A 25,792-nucleotide genomic window follows, 5' to 3' on the forward strand; every position below is an offset into this window, starting at 1 on the left:
AATGAAGGCCTAATTCACCATTATTTAGGTCTCTGTGCTTTTGGTTGGATAGTGTTCTAAGTATTTTCCTTATAATTGTACAATCTGCATCAAACCATTTGTCATCTGTGGTGTTTTAAATTTTTTTTTTAATCAATTTCAATTGTACTTCTTTTGCCGTTTGCCTGAATATATAGCTGATGTTTTTTACTGCTCGATTGATGCCTTCTTTACTATGAGTAAATGTGGTATCCAGAAAGTTATCTAAGAGTGTTTGGATATTTTGGTTCCAGGTTGCTTTCTGGTATTCTTCTGTGCTGTTTTGGGCCCATCTGTATGAATTTCTGATGTTGTACAGCTTACTGGGCTGTGAATGTGTGGTTGTTTCCATGTCTGTTCTTTTGAGGAACAACGTAATTTGGCTGTGATCAGACAGAGGTGTTAGTGGCTTGACGGTGAATGAGCTGAGAGAGAAAGGGTCAATGTCTGTAATCATATAGTCTACTGTGCTGTGGCCAAGAGGTGAGCAGTAGGTGAATCTCCCCAAAGAGTCCCCCCGTAACCTACCATTGACAAAGTACAGACCCAGGCTTCTACAGAGCTGCAACAGATCCCTTCCGTTTTTGTTGACGGTGCTGTCACTGTTGTTTCTATGGGGGAGATTAAGACAGCTAGAAACAGTATGGCCTGTAATAAAGCTGTCCCCTCGTGTGCTCGTTAGATCAGGTAGTGTTCCTGTGTGCGCATTTGTGTCCCCACAGATGAGCACATTTCCCTGGGCCTGGAAATGGCACGTCTCTTCCTCAAGGGTGGGGAAGATCTCCTCTGAGTAATATGGGGATTCTGAGGGGGATATATAATGCGCAGAGGAACACATATTTTTCTGTCAGTATAAGTTATTTTTTCAGTTTTAACCAAATGTGATAATTACCAATTTTGAGGGGATCAATTAGATTTTGTAGTTCGGATTTGTACCAAATTATCAGTCCTCCAGAGTCTCTTCCTCTATTGACAGCTGTGTTTCTGTGATGGCACAATATCCTCTCTGTAGTCTGTGGGACAGTGAGTGTCTCCTGTAGAATGATGACGTCAACATCTTGAAGATTTTTTTTTTTAACTCCAGTGCTAAACTCTTCAGTCTGTTATTATTCAATAACACAAACTCCAAAGCAAATCAGGGAGAGGAAAAAAAAAGGTTATTTGAGAAGGACAAATCATAGATGTTATGCTGCGAGGGAGATGTTCAGTCTCCCCTGTCCTCAGCTTTTCTCCACAGAAAAAAGGAATAGGATGCCATTTATAACCCCCCACCCTAGCCTGGGGTTGACCAATCAGAAGTCCTTGCAGTACAACTTAGCCAATGGCCAAATAACAAGTATCCTGCTCCAGACACAATGTAGCCAAACTCTTAAGTCCAAAGGTTGAGTTTAGGCCCTGAATGTTCCACATGCTAACTGACAGTGATTTCATGTTGCAGAAAGAAAGAATAGCAGTCAGAAATACAGTAACTACTAACTAATGAGTTGTTAAGAGATAAACAGGATAACAGCTAACATTCTTTCTGTTATATATATATAAATATTCCTATTCATTGAACAAGTAAATTATAGTACAATGTGTGTGTGTGTGTGTGTGTGTGTGTGTGTGTGTGTGTGTGTGTGTGTGTGTGTGTGTGTGTGTGTGTGTGTGTGTGTGTGTGTGTGTGTGTGTGTGTGTGTGCGTGTGCGTGTGTGTGTGTGTGCACATGCATCCGTGTGTGTTTAGTGCAGATGTATTGGAGGAGCTGTTTAATCTCACTTAATCCTTCAGGTTTCTCTGGCTGTGTGTCCAGTCCAGGACTGTGTTTCTCTGGCTGTGTGTCCAGTCCAGGGCTGTGTTTCTCTGGCTGTGTGTCTAGTCCAGGGCTGTGTTTCTCTGGCTCTGTGTCCAGTCCAGGACTGTGTTTCTCTGGCTGTGTGTCCAGTCCAGGGCTGTGTTTCTCTGGCTGTGTGTCCAGTCCAGGGCTGTGTTTCTCTGGCTGTGTGTCCAGTCCAGGGCTGTGTTTCTCTGGCTGTGTGTCCAGTCCAGTACTGTGTTTCTCTGGCTGTGTGTCCAGTCCAGGGCTGTGTTTCTCTGGCTGTGTGTCCAGTCCAGGACTGTGTTTCTCTGGCTGTGTGTCCAGTCCAGGACTGTGTTTCTCTGGCTGTGTGTCCAGTCCAGGACTGTGTTTCTCTGGCTGTGTGTCCAGTCCAGGACTGTGTTTCTCTGCTGTGTGTCCAGTCCAGGCTGTGTTTCTCTGGCTGTGTGTCCAGTCCAGGACTGTGTTTCTCTGGCTGTGTGTCCAGTCCAGGACTGTGTTTCTCTGGCTGTGTGTCCAGTCCAGGGCAGTGTTTCTCTGGCTGTGTGTCCAGTCCAGGGCTGTGTTTCTCTGGCTGTGTGTCCAGTCCAGGACTGGGTGATTGTCTTTATTTTCTCCCCTCGTTCCTCCCCTCGTTCCTCCCCTCGTTCTTCCCCTCGTTTCTCCCCTCGTTCCTCCCCTCGTTCCTCCCCTCGTTCCTCCCCTCGTTCCTCCCCGCGTTCTTCCCCTCGTTTCTCCCCTCGTTTCTCCCCTCGTTTCTCCCCTCGTTCCTCCCCTCGTTCCTCCCCTCGTTTCTCCCCTCGTTCATCCCCTCGTTCCTCCCCTTGTTTCTCCCCTTTTTCCTCCCCTCGTTTCTCCCCTTTTTCCTCCCCTCGTTCCTCCCCTCGTTCCTCCCCTCGTTCCCCCCCCTCGTTCCTCCCCTCATTCCTCCCCCCTCGTTTCTCCCCTCATTCCTCCCCTCGTTCCTCCCCTCGTTCCTCCCCTCGTTCCTCCCCTTTTTCCTCCCCTTTTTTCCTCCCCTTGTTCCTCCCCTTGTTTCTTCCCTCGTTCCTCCCCTTTTTTCTCCCCTCGTTCCTCCCCTCGTTTCTCCCCTCGTTCCTCTCCTTGTTTCTCTCCTTCCTCCTCCCCTCGTTCCTCTCCTCCTGTGTTCTGTGGAATTCAGGGCTTGTGTCAGTAAGAGTCAGGTACAGACTGACTAATTACCTCTATCCTCACCCTCCTCTCTCTCTAACCTCCCCCTCCTCTCTCTCTAACCTCCCCCTCCTCTGTCTCTCTCTCCTCTCTCCCGCCCACCCGCCCGCACCTTGTCCGTTCCCTCTCTACTCTCTCCTTCTTTCTGAGACCTTGTTTGTTCCCTCTCTCTTAGTGAGTCTGATAGAGGAGAGGAAACAAGAGGTAGAAAGATTCAGAATCCCAAAACATTGAAAGATAACAGAAACTCTGACTCGTTCGCTGGTGTGTGTGTTGGTTGGGGTGTGTGTGTTGGTTGGGGTGTGTGTGTGTGTGTGTGTGTGTGTGTGTGTGTGTGTGTGTGTGTGTGTGTGTGTGTGTGTGTGTGTGTGTGTGTGTGTGTGTGTGTGTGTTTGTGTGTGTGTGTGTGTTTGTTTGTGTGTGTGTGTGTGTGTGTGTGTGTGTGTGTGTGTGTGTGTTTGTGTGTGTGTGTGTTGGGGTGTGTGTGTGTGTGTGTGTGATGGTTGGGGGGTGTGTGTGTGTGTTGGTTGGGGGGTGTGTGTGTGTGTTGGTTGGGGTGTGTGTGTGTGTGTGTGTGTGTGTGTGTGTGTGTGTGTGTGTGTGTGTGTGTGTGTGTGTGTGTGTGTGTGTGTGTGTGTGTGTGTGTTTGTGTGTGTGTGTGTGTGTGTGTGTGTGTGTGTGTGTGTGTGTGTGTGTGTGTGTGTGTGTGTGTGTGTGTTGGTTGGGGGGTGTGTGTGTGTGTTGGTTGGGGGGTGTGTGTGTGTGTTGGTTGGGGTGTGTGTGTGTGTGTGTGTGTGTGTGTGTGTGTGTGTGTGTGTGTGTGTGTGTGTGTGTGTGTGTGTGTGTTTGTGTGTGTGTGTGTGTGTGTGTGTGTGTGTGTGTGTGTGTGTGTGTGTGTGTGTGTGTTGGGGTGTGTGTGTGTGTGTGTTGGTTGGGGTGTGTGTGTGTGTGTTGGTTGGGGTGTGTGTGTGTGTGTTGGTTGGGGGGTGTGTGTGTGTGTGTGTGTGTGTGTGTGTGTGTGTGTGTGTGTGTGTGTGTGTGTGTGTGTGTGTGTGTGTGTGTGTGTGTGTGTGTTGGGGTGTGTGTGTGTGTGTTGGTTGGGGTGTGTGTTGGTGCTACCCAACCCCAAACCCAGCTGAGTTAAGTGCCGCTCTGCGATCCTGTCAAGGAAGACAGGAGGAAACTGGATGGACTGGAAGAACGAGTGGACGGGAAGAGAGAGAGAAGGAGACAGAGGAAAGGAAAAGACAGAGATGGAACAGAAGAGAGAAGATGAGACACTGACAGTTGGACTTTTAAATGGTGGCAACAGAACTGACGATCTGACTCTTACCCGAACACTACACCTGGTAAGGCCCTCTCTCTCTCTTCCTCTCTCTATCTCTCTTTCTTTCTTTCCCTCTCACTCTGTCTCTCTCTCTCTCTCTCTCTCTCTCTATATATATATATATCTTTATCTTTCTTTCTTTCTTTCCCTCTCTCTCTGTCTCTCTGTCTCTCTCTCTCTCTCTCTCTCTCTCTCTCTCTCTCTCTCTCTCTCTATATATATATATATATATATATATATATATATATATCTTTATCTGTCTTTCTTACTCACTCTCTCTGTATCTCTCTCTTTCTCTCTCTCTCTCTATCTCTGAATTCAATTCAATTCAATTCTTGGCATGGGAAACATATGTTAACATTGCCAAAGCAAGTGAGGTAGATAATATACAAAAGTGAAATAAACAATAAAAATGAACAGTAAACATTACACTCACAGAAGTTCCAAAAGAATAAAGACATTACAAATGTCATATTATATTTATATTCAGTGTTGTAACGATGTACAAATAGTTAAAGTACAAAAGGGAAAACAAATTAGCATAAATATGGGTTGTATTTACAATGGTGTTTGTTCTTCACTGGTTGCTCTTCTCTTGTGGCAACAGGTCACAAATCTTGCTGCTGTAGTGAAACACTGTGGTATTTCACCCTGTAGATATGGGAGTTTATCAAAATCGGGTTTGTTTTCAAATTCTTTGTGTATCTGTTTAATCTCAGGGAAATATGTGTCTCTAATATGGTCATACATTTGGCAGGAGGTTAGGAAGTGCAGCTCAGTTTCCACCTCATGTTGTGGGCAGTGTGCACATAGCCTGTCTTCTCTTGAGAGCCAAGTCTGCCTTCTGCGGCCTTTCTCAATAGCAAGGCTATGCTCACCGAGTCTGTACATAGTCAAAGCTTTCCTTAAGCTTGGGTCAGTCACAGTGGTCAGGTATTCTGCTACTGTGTACTCTCTGTTTAGGGCAAAATAGCATTCTGGTTTGCTCTGTTTTTTTGTTAATTCTTTCCAATGTGTCAAGTAATTATCTTTTTGTTTTCTCATGATTTGGTTTGGTCTAATTGTGTTGCTGTCCTAGTGCTCTGTGGGGTGTGATTGTGTTTGTGAACAGAGCCCCAGGACCAGCTTGCTTAGGGGACTCTTCTCCAGGTTAATCTCTTTGTACGTGATGGCTTTGTTGTGGAAGGTTTGGGAATCGCTTCCTTTTAGGTGGTTGTAGAATTTAACGGCTCTTTTCTGGATTTTGATAATTAGCGGGTATCGGCCTAATTCTGCTCTGCATGCATTATTTGGTGTTTTATGTTGTACACTGAGGATATTTTTTTGCAGAATTCTGCATGCAGAGTCTCAATTTGGTGTTTGTCTCATTTTGTGAATTCTTGGTTGGTGAGCGGACCCCAGACCTCACAACCATAAAGGGCAATGGGTCAATAACTGATTCAAGTATTTTTATCCAGATCCTAATTGGTATGTTGCATTTGATGTTCCTTTTGATGGCATAGAAGGCCCTTCTTGCCTTGTCTCTCAGATCGTTCACAGCTTTGTGGAAGTTACCTGTGGCGCTGATGTTTAGGCCGAGGTATGTATAGTTTTTTTGTGTGCTCTAGGGCAACGGTGTCTAGATGGAATTTGTATTTGTGGTCCTGGCGACTGGACCTTTTTTGGAACACCATTATTTTGGTCTTAATCAGATTTACTGTCAGGGTCCAGGTCTGACAGAATCTGTGCAGAAGATCTAGGTGATACTGTAGGACCTCCTTGGTTGGGGACAGAAGCACCAGATAATCAGCAAACAGTAGACATTTGACTTCAGATTCTAGTAGGGTGAGTCCGGGTGCTGCAGACTGTTCTAGCGCCCTCGCCAATTCATTGATATATATGTTGAAGACGGTGGGGCTTAAGCTGCATCCCTGTCTCACCCCACGGCCCTGTCTCTCTCTACTCTCTCAAATAATTCTTATTCAGATTCATTAGTAGATACTGACAAAGCAGTGTAGTAGAACAGCATTTCAGATAATACAGTACAAAACAATGAGGATAATGAAATCCAGTTCATTTCAGTAGTAATAATAATAAATGGAATCATGAATACAGGTACAACACCACTGCTGCTGTATTGTGGAACCTTCAGTCAATACATTTAAGGAAACAATGATGATGGTTCCACTGTGTATTACTGTCAGTTAAATACAACAACATGATGATGGTTCCACTGTGTATTACTGTCAGTTATATACAACAACATGATGATGGTTCCACTGTGTATTACTGTCAGTTATATACAACAACATGATGGTGGTTCCACTGTGTATTACTGTCAGTTAAATACAACAACATGATGATGGTTCCACTGTGTATTACTGTCAGTTATATACAACATGATGATGGTTCCACTGTGTATTACTGTCAGTTATATACAACAACATGATGATGGTTCCACTGTGTATTACTGTCAGTTATATACAACAACATGATGATGGTTCCACTGTGCATTACTGTCAGTTATATACAACATGATGATGGTTCCACTGTGTATTACTGTCAGTTATATACAACAACATGATGATGGTTCCACTGTGTATTACTGTCAGTTATATACAACATGATGATGGTTCCACTGTGTATTACTGTCAGTTATATACAACACCAAGATGATGGTTCCACTGTGTATTACTGTCAGTTATATACAACAACATGATGATGGTTCCACTGTGCATTACTGTCAGTTATATACAACATGATGATGGTTCCACTGTGTATTACTGTCAGTTATATACAACAACATGATGATGGTTCCACTGTGTATTACTGTCAGTTATATACAACATGATGATGGTTCCACTGTGTATTACTGTCAGTTATATACAACATGATGATGGTTCCACTGTGTATTACTGTCAGTTATATACAACAACATGATGATGGTTCCACTGTGTATTACTGTCAGTTATATACAACAACATGATGATGGTTCCACTGTGTATTACTGTCAGTTAAATACAACATGATGATGGTTCCACTGTGTATTACTGTCAGTTATATACAACAACAGGATGGTGGTTCCACTGTGTATTACTGTCAGTTATATACAACATGATGATGATTCCACTGTGTATTACTGCCAGTTATATACAACATGATGATGGTTCCACTGTGCATTACTGTCAGTTATATACAACAACATGATGATGGTTCCACTGTGTATTACTGTCAGTTATATACAACAACATGATGATGGTTCCACTGTGTATTACTGTCAGTTATATACAACAACATCATGATGGTTCCACTGTGTATTACTGTCAGTTATATACAACATGATGGTGGTTCCACTGTGTATTACTGTCAGTTATATACAACAGAATGATGGTTCCACTGTGTATTACTGTCAGTTATATACAACAACAGGATGGTGGTTCCACTGTGTATTACTGTCAGTTATATACAACATGATGATGGTTCCACTGTGTATTACTGTCAGTTATATACAACAACATGATGATGGTTCCACTGTGTATTAGTGTCAGTTATATACAACACCAAGATGATGGTTCCACTGTGTATTACTGTCAGTTATATACAACAACAGGATGGTGGTTCCACTGTGTATTACTGTCAGTTATATACAACAACATGATGATGGTTCCACTGTGTATTACTGTCAGTTATATACAACAACATGATGATGGTGGTTCCACTGTGTATTACTGTCAGTTATATACAACAGAATGATGGTTCCACTGTGTATTACTGTCAGTTATATACAACAACATGATGATGGTTCCACTGTGTATTACTGCCAGTTATATACAATGGAAATAGTAGAGGGCTTTTTTGGGGTCTGGAATGTCCCTCGGGCTGTGGCAATCATCTACATGTCTGAGCTTGAGTTTGAGATGATTTTTTATTTTTACAGGGACAGTACACCTTAAATCAACTTGTCAATAAAAGTGCCTGTTTTACCCTGCAGGCTCGTTTTCAACCACAGTCTCCACAGTCTGGCTGTAATATTTGCGGTTTCTCCCTCACCCAGAATAATTCCCAAATGTATTTCATAAGTAAATGGACAGAAGTTGGGAATTGATTGAGAAATTGTCTTGAGAAATATGATCTTATCTGGGAGTATTTCTCACGGTTGACGAGGCAGTGCTGCTCGGTGTCTACCTCCCCTGACGTGCAGTGACCATTGACACTACTCTTTGCGTTGCCATGTCTTTTTTGTGTCTCCCTTTTTCTATGGCCAATTGGTGGTCACTGAGCCTGTATTTGTACAGGATCTGTCTCTGTTTTCTATCTCTAACAGAACAGAGATATTCTGCCAGTATGGCAGAAATAGGCCAAATAGCAATTTAGTTTATTCTGTGTTTTTGGTTAATTTTCCCATTTTGTCAAATAGGAGGTATTCATTTCTATAACAACCTGATTGATTTCCCTGTGTGTTTGGATAATAGTATTGTTTTATTGTTTTTAACAGCTGACATAGGGGCCACTCTTTTCAGGGTTTAGCTCTTGGGTATCCAGTGCTTAGAATTGTAAGGATGTTTTGGTGGCTTAATTTCAAACTGTGTTTACAATTAAAGGGAATCTTCCGAGTTCCGCTCTCCATGCATTATTATGTGCTTTCGTTGGGATATTTTGGATAATTCTGCTGAATTATGTATGTAGATTTTTCTAGAATTTCTGTTTATAATCATAATTATAGGTTGGACCCTAAACCTCGCTTCCATATAGTACAATTGGTAAAATTATTGAATATTTTGCACCAGATTTGGAATATTTATTTTGAGAATGTTCTTTTTGTGAAGTAAAATGCATTTTTTCAGGAAAATCATGACTTTGGTTTTCTGAAAGTTACTGTTGAATGCCCAGTTGATGTTTGTATTCCCAAAGAATGTTAAGTTGTTCCTGTAGACCTTGCTGTGTTGGTGAAAGCAGGACAAGGTCATCTGGGTAGAGCAGGAATCTGACCTCATCTTTGACTGTGAGTCCAGGGGCTGCAGATCGTTCAAACAGCGCTGCTTGTTCATTGATGTAGCTGTTGAACAGGCTTGGACTTGAGACAAGCTGCACCCTTGTCTCACACCCCGCCCTATCTCTCTCTCTCGCTCTCTCTCTCTCTCTCTCTCTCTCTCTCTCCTCTCTCTCTCTCTCTCTCAACAAGTGGATCAGAGTGTCATTCCTGTTCAATTGTGTTACATCGCTGATATTCCAATTCAGAAGTCACGTAAACAAGGTTGTCCCGCCTCCCCTATGCTATTTTCTCTCCCTCTTGATCACTGGCACAAAGCATACGTCAAAATGTGGCTTCCTCACATATCAAAATCCAACAAACTGAACAAGCAATGACATGCTGACATGATGACATGCTGTTCAACGTCGCAAACACCCAGAAATCCCTCCAGCCAATCATGTCTATTTTCACAGCATTCAGCTCATGGTCTGGTTACAAGACCAACTGGTCTACACCAGCATTACTACCTCTTAACTCAGCATTACTACCTCTTAACTCAGCATTACTACCTCTTAACTCAGCATTACTACCTCTTAACTCAGATTACTACCTCTTAACTCAGCATTACTACCTCTTAACTCAGCATTACTACCTCTTAACTCAGCATTACTACCTCTTAACTCAGCATTACTACCTCTTAACTCAGCATTACTACCTCTTAACTCAGCATTACTACCTCTTAACTCAGCATTACTACCAGTTAACTCAGCATTACTACCTCTTAACTCAGCTATGGGAGGCGTGAAACTACCACCCATGATCCCAGTGAAGAAACAAATTACCAAATTAGCATCACAATATCCCCTCTATTCACACCACTGGCATTACCATATCCCCTCTATTCACGCTACTGGCATTACCATATCCCCTCTATTCACACTACTAGCATTACCATATCCCCTCTATTCACACTACTGGCATTACCATATCCCCTCTATTCACACTACTGGCATTACCATATCCCCTCTATTCACACAACTGGCATTACCATATCCCCTCTATTCACACTACTGGCATTACCATATCCCCTCTATTCACGCTACTAGCATTACCATATCCCCTCTATTCACACTACTGGCATTACCATATCCCCTCTATTCACACTACTGGCATTACCATATCCCCTCTATTCACACTACTGGCATTACCATATCCCCTCTATTCACACTACTGGCATTACCATATCCCCTCTATTCACACTACTGGCATTACCATATCCCCTCTATTCACACTACTGGCATTACCATATCCCCTCTATTCACACTACTGGCATTACCATATCCCCTCTATTCACGCTACTGGCATTACCATATCCCCTCTATTCACACTACTGGCATTACCATATCCCCTCTATTCACACTACTGGCATTACCATATCCCCTCTATTCACACTACTGGCATTACCATATCCCCTCTATTCACACTACTGGCATTACCATATCCCCTCTATTCACGCTACTAGCATTACCATATCCCCTCTATTCACACTACTGGCATTACCATATCCCCTCTATTCACACTACTGGCATTACCATATCCCCTCTATTCACACTACTGGCATTACCATATCCCCTCTATTCACACTACTGGCATTACCATATCCCCTCTATTCACACTATTGGTATTACCATATCCCCTCTATTCACACTACTGGCATTACCATATCCCCTCTATTCACACTACTGGCATTACCATATCCCCTCTATTCACACTACTGGCATTACCATATCCCCTCTATTCACACTACTGGCATTACCATATCCCCTCTATTCACACTACTGGCATTACCATATCCCCTCTATTCACACTACTGGCATTACCATATCCCCTCTATTCACACTACTGGCATTACCATATCCCCTCTATTCAGGATTGTTCCACTGTGTATTACTGTCAGTTATATACAACATGATGGTTCCACTGTGCATTACTGTCAGTTATATACAACAACATGATGATGGTTCCACTGTGTATTACTGTCAGTTATATACAACAACATGATGATGGTTCCACTGTGTATTACTGTCAGTTATATACAACATGATGATGGTTCCACTGTGTATTACTGTCAGTTATATACAACAACATGATGATGGTTCCACTGTGTATTACTGTCAGTTATATACAACAACATGATGATGGTTCCACTGTGTATTACTGTCAGTTATATACAACAACATGATGATGGTTCCACTGTGTATTACTGTCAGTTATATACAACAACATGATGATGGTTCCACTGTGTATTACTGTCAGTTATATACAACATGATGATGGTTCCACTGTGTATTACTGTCAGTTATATACAACAACATGATGATGGTTCCACTGTGTATTACTGTCAGTTATATACAACAACATGATGATGGTTCCACTGTGTATTACTGTCAGTTATATACAACAACATGATGATGGTTCCACTGTGTATTACTGTCAGTTATATACAACAACATGATGATGGTTCCACTGTGTATTACTGTCAGTTATATACAACAACATGATGATGGTTCCACTGTGTATTACTGTCAGTTATATACAACAACATGATGATGGTTCCACTGTGCATTACTGTCAGTTATATACAACATGATGATGGTTCCACTGTGTATTACTGCCAGTTATATACAACAACATGATGATGGTTCCACTGTGTATTACTGTCAGTTATATACAACAACATGATGATGGTTCCACTGTGTATTACTGTCAGTTATATACAACAACATGATGATGGTTCCACTGTGTATTACTGTCAGTTATATACAACAACATGATGATGGTTCCACTGTGTATTACTGCCAGTTATATACAACAACATGATGATGGTTCCACTGTGTATTACTGTCAGTTATATACAACAACATGATGATGGTTCCACTGTGTATTACTGTCAGTTATATACAACAACATGATGATGGTTCCACTGTGTATTACTGTCAGTTATATACAACAACATGATGATGGTTCCACTGTGTATTACTGCCAGTTATATACAACAACATGATGATGGTTCCACTGTGTATTACTGTCAGTTATATACAACAACATGATGATGGTTCCACTGTGTATTACTGTCAGTTATATACAACAACATGATGATGCTTCCACTGTGTATTACTGCCAGTTATATACAATGGAAATAGTAGAGGGATTTTTTGGGGTCTGGAATGTCCCTCGGGCTGTGGCAATCATCTACATGTCTGAGCTTGAGTTTGAGATGATTTTTTATTTTTACAGGGACAGTACACCTTAAATCAACTTGTCAATAAAAGTGCCTATTTTTACCCTGCAGGCTCGTATTCAACCACAGTCTCCACAGTCTGGCTGTAATATTTGCGGTTTCTCCCTCACCCAGAATAATTCCCAAATGTATTTCATAAGTAAATGGACAGAAGTTGGGAATTGATTGAGAAATTGTCTTGAGAAATATGATCTTATCTGGGAGTATTTCTCACGGTTGACGAGACAGTGCAGCTCGGTGTCTACCTCCCCTGACGTGCAGTGACCATTGACACTACTCTTTGCGTTGCCATGTCTTTTTTGTGTCTCCCTTTTTCTATGGCCAATTGGTGGTCACTGAGCCTGTATTTGTACAGGATCTGTCTCTGTTTTCTATCTCTAACAGAACAGAGATATTCTGCCAGTATGGCGGAAATAGGCCAAATAGCAATTTAGTTTATTCTGTGTTTTTGGTTAATTTTCCCATTTTGTCAAATAGGAGGTATTCATTTCTATAACAACCTGATTGATTTCCCTGTGTGTTTGGATAATAGTATTGTTTTATTGTTTTTAACAGCTGACATAGGGGCCACTCTTTTCAGGGTTTAGCTCTTGGGTTTCCAGTGCTTAGAATTGTAAGGATGTTTTGGTGGCTTAATTTCAAACTGTGTTTACAATTAAAGGGAATCTTCCGAGTTCCGCTCTCCATGCATTATTATGTGCTTTCGTTGGGATATTTTGGATAATTCTGCTGAATTATGTATGTAGATTTTTCTAGAATTTCTGGTTATAATCATAATTATAGGTTGGACCCTAAACCTCGCTTCCATATAGTACAATTGGTAAAATTATTGAATATTTTGCACCAGATTTGGAATATTTATTTTGAGAATGTTCTTTTTGTGAAGTAAAATGCATTTTTTCAGGAAAATCATGACTTTGGTTTTCTGAAAGTTACTGTTGAATGCCCAGTTGATGTTTGTATTCCCAAAGAATGTTAAGTTGTTCCTGTAGACCTTGCTGTGTTGGTGAAAGCAGGACAAGGTCATCTGGGTAGAGCAGGAATCTGACCTCATCTTTGACTGTGAGTCCAGGGGCTGCAGATTGTTCAAACAGCGCTGCTTGTTCATTGATGTAGCTGTTGAACAGGCTTGGACTTGAGACAAGCTGCACTCTTGTCTCACACCCCGCCCTATCTCTCTCTCTCTCTCTCTCTCTCTCTCTCTCTCTCCTCTCTCTCTCTCTCTCTCTCTCTCTCTCTCTCTCTCTCAACAAGTGGATCAGAGTGTCATTTCTGTTCAATTGTGTTACATGGCTGATATTCCAATTCAGAAGTCACGTAAACAAGGTTGTCCCGCCTCCCCTATGCTATTTTCTCTCCCTCTTGATCACTGGCACAAAGCATACATCAAAATGTGGCTTCCTCACATATCAAAATCCAACAAACTGAACAAGCAATGACATGCTGACATGCTGACATGCTGTTCAACGTCGCAAACACCCAGAAATCCCTCCAGCCAATCATGTCTATTTTCACAGCATTCAGCTCATGGTCTGGTTACAAGACCAACTGGTCTACATCAGCATTACTACCTCTTAACTCAGCATTACTACCTCTTAACTCAGCATTACTACCTCTTAACTCAGCATTACTACCTCTTAACTCAGCATTACTACCTCTTAACTCAGCATTACTACCTCTTAACTCAGCATTACTACCTCTTAACTCAGCATCTACTACCTCTTAACTCAGCATTACTACCTCTTAACTCAGCATTACTACCTCTTAACTCAGCATTACTACCTCTTAACTCAGCATTACTACCTCTTAACTCAGCATTACTACCTCTTAACTCAGCATTACTACCTCTTAACTCAGCATTACTACCTCTTAACTCAGCTCTACTACCTCTTAACTCAGCATTACTACCTCTTAACTCAGCATTACTACCTCTTAACTCAGCATTACTACCTCTTAACTCAGCATTACTACCTCTTAACTCAGCATTACTACCTCTTAACTCAGCATTACTACCTCTTAACTCAGCATTACTACCTCTTAACTCAGCATTACTACCTCTTAACTCAGCATTACTACCTCTTAACTCAGCATTACTACCTCTTAACTCAGCATTACTACCTCTTAACTCAGCTCTACTACCTCTTAACTCAGCATTACTACCTCTTAACTCAGCATTACTACCTCTTAACTCAGCTCTACTACCTCTTAACTCAGCATTACTACCTCTTAACTCAGCATTACTACCTCTTAACTCAGCATTACTACCTCTTAACTCAGCTATGGGAGGCGTGAAACTACCACCCATGATCCCAGTGAAGAAACAAATTACCAAATTAGCATCACAATATCCCCTCTATTCACACTACTAGCATTACCATATCCCCTCTATTCACACTACTGGCATTACCATATCCCCTCTATTCACACTACTGGCATTACCATATCCCCTCTATTCACACTACTGGCATTACCATATCCCCTCTATTCACGCTACTGGCATTACCATATCCCCTCTATTCACACTACTGGCATTACCATATCCCCTCTATTCACACTACTGGCATTACCATATCCCCTCTATTCACACTACTGGCATTACCATATCCCCTCTATTCACACTACTGGCATTACCATATCCCCTCTATTCACACTACTGGCATTACCATATCCCCTCTATTCACACTACTGGCATTACCATATCCCCTCTATTCACACTACTGGCATTACCATATCCCCTCTATTCACACTACTGGCATTACCATATCCCCTCTATTCACACTACTGGCATTACCATATCCCCTCTATTCACACTACTGGCATTACCATATCCCCTCTATTCACACTACTGGCATTACCATATCCCCTCTATTCACACTACTGGCATTACCATATCCCCTCTATTCACACTACTGGCATTACCATATCCCCTCTATTCACACTACTGGCATTACCATATCCCCTCTATTCACACTACTGGCATTACCATATCCCCTCTATTCACGCTACTAGCATTACCATATCCCCTCTATTCACACTACTGGCATTACCATATCCCCTCTATTCACACTACTGGCATTACCATATCCCCTCTATTCACACTACTGGCATTACCATATCCCCTCTATTCACACTACTGGCATTACCATATCCCCTCTATTCACACTACTGGCATTACCATATCCCCTCTATTCACACTACTGGCATTACCATATCCCCTCTATTCACACTACTGGCATTACCATATCCCCTCTATTCACACTACTGGCATTACCATATCCCCTCTATTCACGCTACTGGCATTACCATATCCCCTCTATTCACACTACTGGCATTACCATATCCCCTCTATTCACGCTACTGGCATTACCATATCCCCTCTATTCACACTACTGGCATTACCATATCCCCTCTATTCACACTACTGGCATTACCATATCCCCTCTATTCACACTACTGGCATTACCATATCCCCTCTATTCACACTACTGGCATTACCATATCCCCTCTATTCACACTACTGGCATTACCATATCCCCTCTATTCACACTACTGGCATTACCATATCCCCTCTATTCACACTACTGGCATTACCATATCCCCTCTATTCACACTACTGGCATTACCATATCCCCTCTATTCACGCTACTGGCATTACCATATCCCCTCTATTCACACTACTGGCATTACCATATCCCCTCTATTCACGCTACTGGCATTACCATATCCCCTCTATTCACACTACTGGCATTACCATATCCCCTCTATTCACACTACTGGCATTACCATATCCCCTCTATTCACACTACTGGCATTACCATATCCCCTCTATTCACACTACTGGCATCACCATATCCCCTCTATTCACACTACTGGCATTACCATATCCCCTCTATTCACGCTACTGGCATTACCATATCCCCTCTATTCACACTACTGGCATCCCCATATCCCCTCTATTCACACTACTGGCATTACCATATCCCCTCTATTCACACTACTGGCATTACCATATCCCCTCTATTCACACTACTGGCATTACCATATCCCCTCTATTCACGCTACTGGCATTACCATATTCCCCTCTATTCACACTACTGGCATTACCATATCCCCTCTATTCACACTACTGGCATTACCATATCCCCTCTATTCACACTACTGGCATTACCATATCCCCTCTATTCACACTACTGGCATTACCATATCCCCTCTATTCACACTACTGGCATCACCATATCCCCTCTATTCACACTACTGGCATTACCATATCCCCTCTATTCACACTACTGGCATTACCATATCCCCTCTATTCACACTACTGGCATCACCATATCCCCTCTATTCACACTACTGGCATTACCATATCCCCTCTATTCACACTACTGGCATTATCATATCCCCTCTATTCACACTACTGGCATTACCATATCCCCTCTATTCACACTACTGGCATTACCATATCCCCTCTATTCACACTACTGGCATTACCATATCCCCTCTATTCACACTACTGGCATTACCATATCCCCTCTATTCAGGATGGTTCCACTGTGTATTACTGTCAGTTATATACAACAACATGATGATGGTTCCACTGTGTATTACTGTCAGTTATATACAACAACATGATGATGGTTCCACTGTGTATTACTGTCAGTTATATACAACAACATGATGATGGTTCCACTGTGTATTACTGTCAGTTATATACAACAACATGATGATGGTTCCACTGTGTATTACTGTCAGTTATATACAACAACATGATGATGGTTCCACTGTGTATTACTGTCAGTTATATACAACAACATGATGATGGTTCCACTGTGTATTACTGTCAGTTATATACAACATGATGATGGTTCCACTGTGTATTACTGTCAGTTATATACAACAACATGATGATGGTTCCACTGTGTATTACTGTCAGTTATATACAACATGATGATGGTTCCACTGTGTATTACTGTCAGTTATATACAACAACATGATGATGGTTCCACTGTGTATTACTGTCAGTTATATACAACAACATGATGATGGTTCCACTGTGTATTACTGTCAGTTATATACAACAACATGATGATGGTTCCACTGTGTATTACTGTCAGTTATATACAACAACATGATGATGGTTCCACTGTGTATTACTGTCAGTTATATACAACAACATGATGATGGTTCCACTGTGTATTACTGTCAGTTATATACAACAACATGATGATGGTTCCACTGTGTATTACTGTCAGTTATATACAACAACATGATGATGGTTCCACTGTGTATTACTGTCAGTTATATACAACAACATGATGATGGTTCCACTGTGTATTACTGTCAGTTATATACAACAACATGATGATGGTTCCACTGTGTATTACTGTCAGTTATATACAACAACATGATGATGGTTCCGCTGTGTATTACTGTCAGTTATATACAACAACATGATGATGGTTCCACTGTGTATTACTGTCAGTTATATACAACAACATGATGATGGTTCCACTGTGTATTACTGTCAGTTATATACAACAACATGATGATGGTTCCACTGTGTATTACTGTCAGTTATATACAACAACATGATGATGGTTCCACTGTGTATTACTGTCAGTTATATACAACAACATGATGATGGTTCCACTGTGTATTACTGTCAGTTATATACAACAACATGATGATGGTTCCACTGTGTATTACTGTCAGTTATATACAACAACATGATGATGGTTCCACTGTGTATTACTGTCAGTTATATACAACAACATGATGATGGTTCCACTGTGTATTACTGTCAGTTAAATACAACAACATGATGATGGTTCCACTGTGTATTACTGTCAGTTATATACAACAACATGATGATGGTTCCACTGTGTATTACTGTCAGTTATATACAACAACATGATGATGGTTCCACTGTGTATTACTGTCAGTTATATACAACATGATGATGGTTCCACTGTGTATTACTGTCAGTTATATACAACATGATGATGGTTCCACTGTGTATTACTGTCAGTTATATACAACAACATGATGATGCTTCCACTGTGTATTACTGTCAGTTATATACAACAACATGATGATGGTTCCACTGTGTATTACTGTCAGTTATATACAACATGATGATGGTTCCACTTTGTATTACTGTCAGTTATATACAACATGATGATGGTTCCACTGTGTATTACTGTCAGTTATATACAACAACATGATGATGCTTCCACTGTGTATTACTGCCAGTTATATACAATGGAAATAGTAGAGGGATTTTTTGGGGTCTGGAATGTCCCTCGGGCTGTGGCAATCATCTACATGTCTGAGCTTGAGTTTGAGATGATTTTTTATTTTTACAGGGACAGTACACCTTAAATCAACTTGTCAATAAAAGTGCCTATTTTTACCCTGCAGGCTCGTATTCAACCACAGTCTCCACAGTCTGGCTGTAATATTTGCGGTTTCTCCCTCACCCAGAATAATTCCCAAATGTATGTCATAAGTAAATGGACAGAAGTTGGGAATTGATTGAGAAATTGTCTTGAGAAATATGATCTTATCTGGGAGTATTTCTCACGGTTGACGAGACAGTGCAGCTCTGTCTCTACCTCCCCTGACGTGCAGTGACCATTGACACTACTCTTTGCGTTGCCATGTCTTTTTTGTGTCTCCCTTTTTCTATGGCCAATTGGTGGTCACTGAGCCTGTATTTGTACAGGATCTGTCTCTGTTTTCTATCTCTAACAGAAAAGAGATATTCTGCCAGTATGGCGGAAATAGGCCAAATAGCAATTTAGTTTATTCTGTGTTTTTGGTTAATTTTCCCATTTTGTCAAATAGGAGGTATTCATTTCTATAACAACCTGATTGATTTCCCTGTGTGTTTGGATAATAGTATTGTTTTATTGTTTTTAACAGCTGACATAGGGGCCACTCTTTTCAGGGTTTAGCTCTTGGGTTTCCAGTGCTTAGAATTGTAAGGATGTTTTGGGCGCTTAATTTCAAACTGTGTTTACAATTAAAGGGAATCTGCCGAGTTCCGCTTTGCATGCATTATTATGTGCTTTCGTTGGAATATTTTGGATAATTCTGCTGAATTATGTATGTAGATTTTTCCAGAATTTCTGGTTATAATCATAATTATAGGTTGGACCCTAAACCTCGCTTCCATATAGTACAATTGGTAAAATTATTGAATATTTTGCACCAGATTTGGAATATTTATTTTGAGAATGTTCTTTTTGTGGAGTAAAATGCCTTTTTTCTGGAAAATCATGACTTTGGTTTTCTGAAAGTTACTGTTGAATGCCCAGTTGATGTTTGTATTCCCAAAGAATGTTAAGTTGTTCCTGTAGACCTTGCTGTGTTGGCAGGGGCGAAAATCTGATATCAACTTTGGAGGGGACAATTACATTACATTTTCTCAAGAGCAATTCCTGAGGGGGACACCAAAAGTAGTGCTGTAACACATAGCCTACGTTTAATATGGTAAATGTATATTGAGGAACCAAAGAAATAAGGTGTTTGCCGTACTCCTAACTACCGGTACCTAAAACTACACAACTAATCACAACAGCAATACCATTGCCTTTAACAAATCTTAGTTCAGTCACCAGTTTAATTTGAGAGTGGGGGTATCCATGGCATTTTCCAATTATGTTCCTATTTTACAAGTAAAAAAAATCGAGAACCTTTCATAATGTTGCCAAACAAAGACTCAACAAACTTACCTGAGACTCCGTCTCTGCCAGTCTGTCCCTGCATATCTGTCCCCAACTCTGCTGTCTGTGTGCCATCTGTTGCCTGCTCTGACTAATGACATCATTGTGAAACATTTCCATTAGAATTTCATTTCTTTCTTATGAACATTTTATCAACTAGTCTTTGAGATATTAGGCTACTAGGGTTCTTACTTTGCGTTTTGGTGTACTGAAAAATACTCTGATGTCCGTCTTTTTTCTGCCATTTTTCTGCCATTTTTCTACCTGGTTGGCTACACACACACAGTATGTAGGTTATTTACAGTAGGAGATGGGCTTCTATCATCTTATCTTCTATCATTCTATATGGGCTTCGATCTAAAAGGTAGCTAGCAAATGTGAAACGGATTGCAGTGACAAGAGTTGACAGCTGTATGAGTTCACCATTTACACAACATATGCTGCAACCTTTTGTAATTTTAATCGTTTGTTTCATATTGGCTGGCTTCTAACAATAGCTGAATTTGCAAAGCTAGCGAGCACCAATTCAGTGGTGTTTGCTATAATCTTTGCTACCCGGGTTAAATAAAGGTGAAATAAAATATATAAATAAAAGTTCCCTTGCGACAATTTTGCTTTTGCATCCTGTAGACCTTGCTGTGTTGGTGAAAGCAGGACAAGGTCATCTGGGTAGAGCAGGAATCTGACCTCATCTTTGACTGTGAGTCCAGGGGCTGCAGATCGTTCAAACAGCGCTGCTTGTTCATTGATGTAGCTGTTGAACAGGCTTGGACTTGAGACAAGCTGCACCCTTGTCTCACACCCCGCCCTATCTCTCTCTCTCTCTCTCTCTCTCTCTCTCTCTCTCTCTCTCTCTCTCTCTCTCTCTCTCTCAACAAGTGGATCAGAGTGTCATTTCTGTTCAATTGTGTTACATGGCTGATATTCCAATTCAGAAGTCACGTAAACAAGGTTGTCCCGCCTCCCCTATGCTATTTGCTCTCCCTCTTGATCACTGGCACAAAGCATACATCAAAATGTGGCTTCCTCACATATCAAAATCCAACAAACTGAACAAGCAATGACATGCTGACATGCTGACATGCTGTTCAACGTCGCAAACACCCAGAAATCCCTCCAGCCAATCATGTCTATTTTCACAGCATTCAGCTCATGGTCTGGTTACAAGACCAACTGGTCTACATCAGCATTACTACCTCTTAACTCAGCATTACTACCTCTTAACTCAGCATTACTACCTCTTAACTCAGCATTACTACCTCTTAACTCAGCATTACTACCTCTTAACTCAGCATTACTACCTCTTAACTCAGCTTACTACCTCTTAACTCAGCATTACTACCTCTTAACTCAGCATTACTACCTCTTAACTCAGCATTACTACCTCTTAACTCAGCATTACTACCTCTTAACTCAGCATTACTACCTCTTAACTCAGCATTACTACCTCTTAACTCAGCATTACTACCTCTTAACTCAGCATTACTACCTCTTAACTCAGCATTACTACCTCTTAACTCAGCATTACTACCTCTTAACTCAGCATTACTACCTCTTAACTCAGCATTACTACCTCTTAACTCAGCTCTACTACCTCTTAACTCAGCATTACTACCTCTTAACTCAGCATTACTACCTCTTAACTCACCATTACTACCTCTTAACTCAGCATTACTACCTCTTAACTCAGCATTACTACCTCTTAACTCAGCTATGGGAGGCGTGAAACTACCACCCATGATCCCAGTGAAGAAACAAATTACCAAATTAGCATCACAATATCCCCTCTATTCACACTACTGGCATTACCATATCCCCTCTATTCACACTACTGGCATTACCATATCCCCTCTATTCACACTACTGGCATTACCATATCCCCTCTATTCACACTACTGGCATTACCATATCCCCTCTATTCACACTACTGGCATTACCATATCCCCTCTATTCACACTACTGGCATTACCATATCCCCTCTATTCACACTACTGGCATTACCATATCCCCTCTATTCACACTACTGGCATTACCATATCCCCTCTATTCACTGCTACTGGCATTACCATATCCCCTCTATTCACACTACTGGCATTACCATATCCCCTCTATTCACACTACTGGCATTACCATATCCCCTCTATTCACACTACTGGCATTACCATATCCCCTCTATTCACACTACTGGCAGGAAGAAAATTACCATATCCCCTCTATTCACACTACTGGCAGGAAGAACATTACCATATCCCCTCTATTCACACTACTGGCATTACCATATCCCCTCTATTCACACTACTGGCATTACCATATCCCCTCTATTCACACTACTGGCATTACCATATCCCCTCTATTCACACTACTGGCATTACCATATCCCCTCTATTCACACTACTGGCAGGAAGAACATTATCATATCCCCTCTATTCACACTACTGGCAGGTAGAACATTACCGTGCACGCACACGCACACGCACACAGTCTTAATGACTGATGCCCAGAAACATCCCAGTCTAATGTCATCTCGTAATGTTCACAGTGATTTCAAAGAGAGAAAGAGACCACTCTATCAGTCTACTTCAATACATTTTAATAACAACCCATGTTTGAACAGCAAAGCTCCTTCATCAGGGTTTTGAATAGTGCTGTCGGATCCGATTCAAGACCAGTGACAACCGGGAGGAAAAGGGTAAACGAATGTCTTCTATCGAGGCTGAGTCCCAAATGTTAGTATAGCACCCTATTCCCTATAATGCGCCCTATTGTTAACCCGGGGCCCATAGGGATTAGGGTGCCATTTGAGACACAACTTAAGAAACTACAGTTGGTCATGGTGGTAAGAGGTTTATTAGCTTCAAAGCAGTGATGGAGGAAGAGTAGAAACTGGTTGCTAAAAGCATATTTTTCTTTAGGAGGATGGGAGGATGTGTAACAGGGAAGCCATCTGTGTGTTTTACTGGTTCTATGGAACCCAAGACTCCCTGGAAAACAGTGGCAAGTATTACTGAGTAGACTATCCTGGGAAAAAAACAACATTTATATATAAAAAATAAACGTAACACAAGAAAATGACAATAACGAGGCTATATACAGGGGGTACCAGTACCGAGTCAATGTGACGGGGTAAAGGTTAGTCGAGGTAATTTGTAAAGTGACTGTGCATAGATAATAAACAGCGAGTAGCAGCAGTGTAAAAACACCACTCCAGCCGACGTTTGGCATTGCGCACGGTGATCTTATGCTTGTGTGCAGCTGCTCAGCCATGGAAACCCATTTCATGAAGCTGCCGACTAACAGTTCTGGTGCTGACGTTGCTTCCAGAGACCCTTTGGAACTCTGTAGTGAGTGTTGCAGCAGAGGACAGACGATTTTTACGCTCTACACGCTTCAGTACTCTGCGGTCCCGTTCTGTGAGCTTGTGTGGCCTACCACTTCGCAGCTGAGCCGTTGTTGCTCCTGGACGTTTCCACTTCACAATAACAGCACTTACGCGACCAATAAACGTTGATTTGAAGAGGTTAATATATGTTGCTCTTATAGGTTGCAAAATTCCAGTAACTTTCCCAAAAGTCCTCGTTTTCCATAAATCCCGTTTGGAAGATTCCCAAAATCAGAAAGGAATGAGCAGGAAATCCTACAACAAGGTGTTCTGGGAATTTGGGGAAATACGCCAGAATTGTTCAACCCTGCTGTTATAGGATACTGTTATGATCGGGTGTAAAATCATCGCCGCGGGCGAAACTCTAGACCGTATCAGTCTGCTGAGTTAAAGTGTAGGTGTTGCCTGTATGTGTAACTATACTGTAGTATTTCGCTCATTCAGTCACATATAAAGATTCTACTACTTTGTCGGCTATACGTTATTTATACAACGGGTGGGTCGAATCCTGAATGCTGATTGGTTAAAACCGCTATACATTTTATAACATGTTAAGACTTTGATTTGTTGATAATTACATGATGAAGGTAAAGTCCATTTACTGGGATATGACGGGCTGGATAACGACTTCATCTATTTTGTCTATGACATATACAGTATATTTCAATATTTTATCTATGACATATATATAGTATATTTCTTTATTTTCTCTATGACATATACAGTATATTTCTATATTTTATCTATGACATAGATACAGTATATTTCTATATTTATCTATGACATATATACAGTGTATTTCTATATTTTCTCTATGACATGTATACAGTATATTTCTATATTTTATCTTTGACATATACAGTATATTTCTATATTTTATCTTTGACATATATACAGTATATTTCCATATTTTATCTATGACATATATACAGTATATTTCTATATTTAACTATGACATATATACAGTATATTTCTATATTTTTTCTATGACATATATACAGTATATTTCTATATTTAACTATGACATATATACAGTATATTTCTATATTTAACTATGACATATATACAGTATATTTCTATATTTTTTCTATGACATATATACAGTATATTTCTATATTTTATCTATGACATATATACAGTGTATTTCTATAAATGCTCTATGACATATACAGTATATTTCTATATTTTCTCTATGACATAAATACAGTATATTTCTATATTTTATCTATGACATGTATACAGTTTATTTCTATCAGAAATTAGTATTGAGTAATTGCTCTCCCATTACTCACATCTCCAATCAACCTGGGAAGTATATTGGAATTGATCACCATAGTGTAGCTACTGATTGATCATATGTCATTGATCATTCATCGCTAAATACAGTAGAAAAGACCAATAACCAGAAAGAACTAGAGTTGGTTATCATCTTTTTTTTTTTTAAACGTTTATTTAATGTAGATGTATAGAACATTTGATGGCCACTATGAATATCTCTGAAAAATGGTTGTGAATTCTTGTGTTCCTTGTCCTTTTGCTACCTTTTCCCTTTTCCGAATGGGAACATGGTTCCTTTCCGAATGAGCACATGGTTCCTTTCCGAATGGGAACATGGTTCCTTTCCGAATGGGAACATGGTTCCTTTCTGAATGGGAACATGGTTCCTTTCCGAATGGGAACATGGTTCCTTTCCAAATGGTGACATGGTTCCTTTCTGAATGGGAACATGGTTCCTTTCCGAATGGTGACATGGTTCCATCTTACCTAAAGATTCAGCAGATGAAATCATGTTAACATGAAGGTTATTTTTTCTCCCTTGGTGAGTAAAGCACAAGCCTGTCAGGCAGAGATTGTCACAACTGGTAACAGTAACCTTCACTGATGTAGACATGCAATGGCTAAGCCAGCAGCACTGCCTCCTCCTCCTTTCCCCCCACCCTCTCTCCCTCACTCCTCCCCCTCCCCTCTCCTCTCCCCTCCACTCCCCTCGTCTCCTTAACCTCACCTCTCGTCTTGTCTCGTCTCTCCCCTCCCCTCCCCTCTCCTCTCTTCTCATCATCTCCCTCTGTCCACCATCCCTCCCTCCCCTCCTCTCCTCTGTCC

The 25,792-nt window shown here is 41.0% G+C and overlaps 1 protein-coding gene across 1 annotated transcript in view; it reads left to right on the forward strand.

Annotated features, from left to right (window-relative positions):
- The first annotated feature begins 4,175 nt into the window (after window positions 1-4,175).
- Window positions 4,176-25,792, forward strand: part of slc6a1b (solute carrier family 6 member 1b) — a 96,274-nt gene continuing 74,657 nt past the window's right edge. The window contains exon 1 of the mRNA XM_014168363.3: window positions 4,176-4,356. The gene's annotated coding sequence lies outside the window, so the exon portion shown is untranslated. The remainder of the gene's footprint in view (window positions 4,357-25,792) is intronic.

The sequence above is a fragment of the Salmo salar genome, chromosome 22 (assembly GCF_965601325.2).
Source record: "Salmo salar chromosome 22, fSalSal1, whole genome shotgun sequence".
Lineage (NCBI taxonomy): Eukaryota > Metazoa > Chordata > Actinopteri > Salmoniformes > Salmonidae > Salmo > Salmo salar.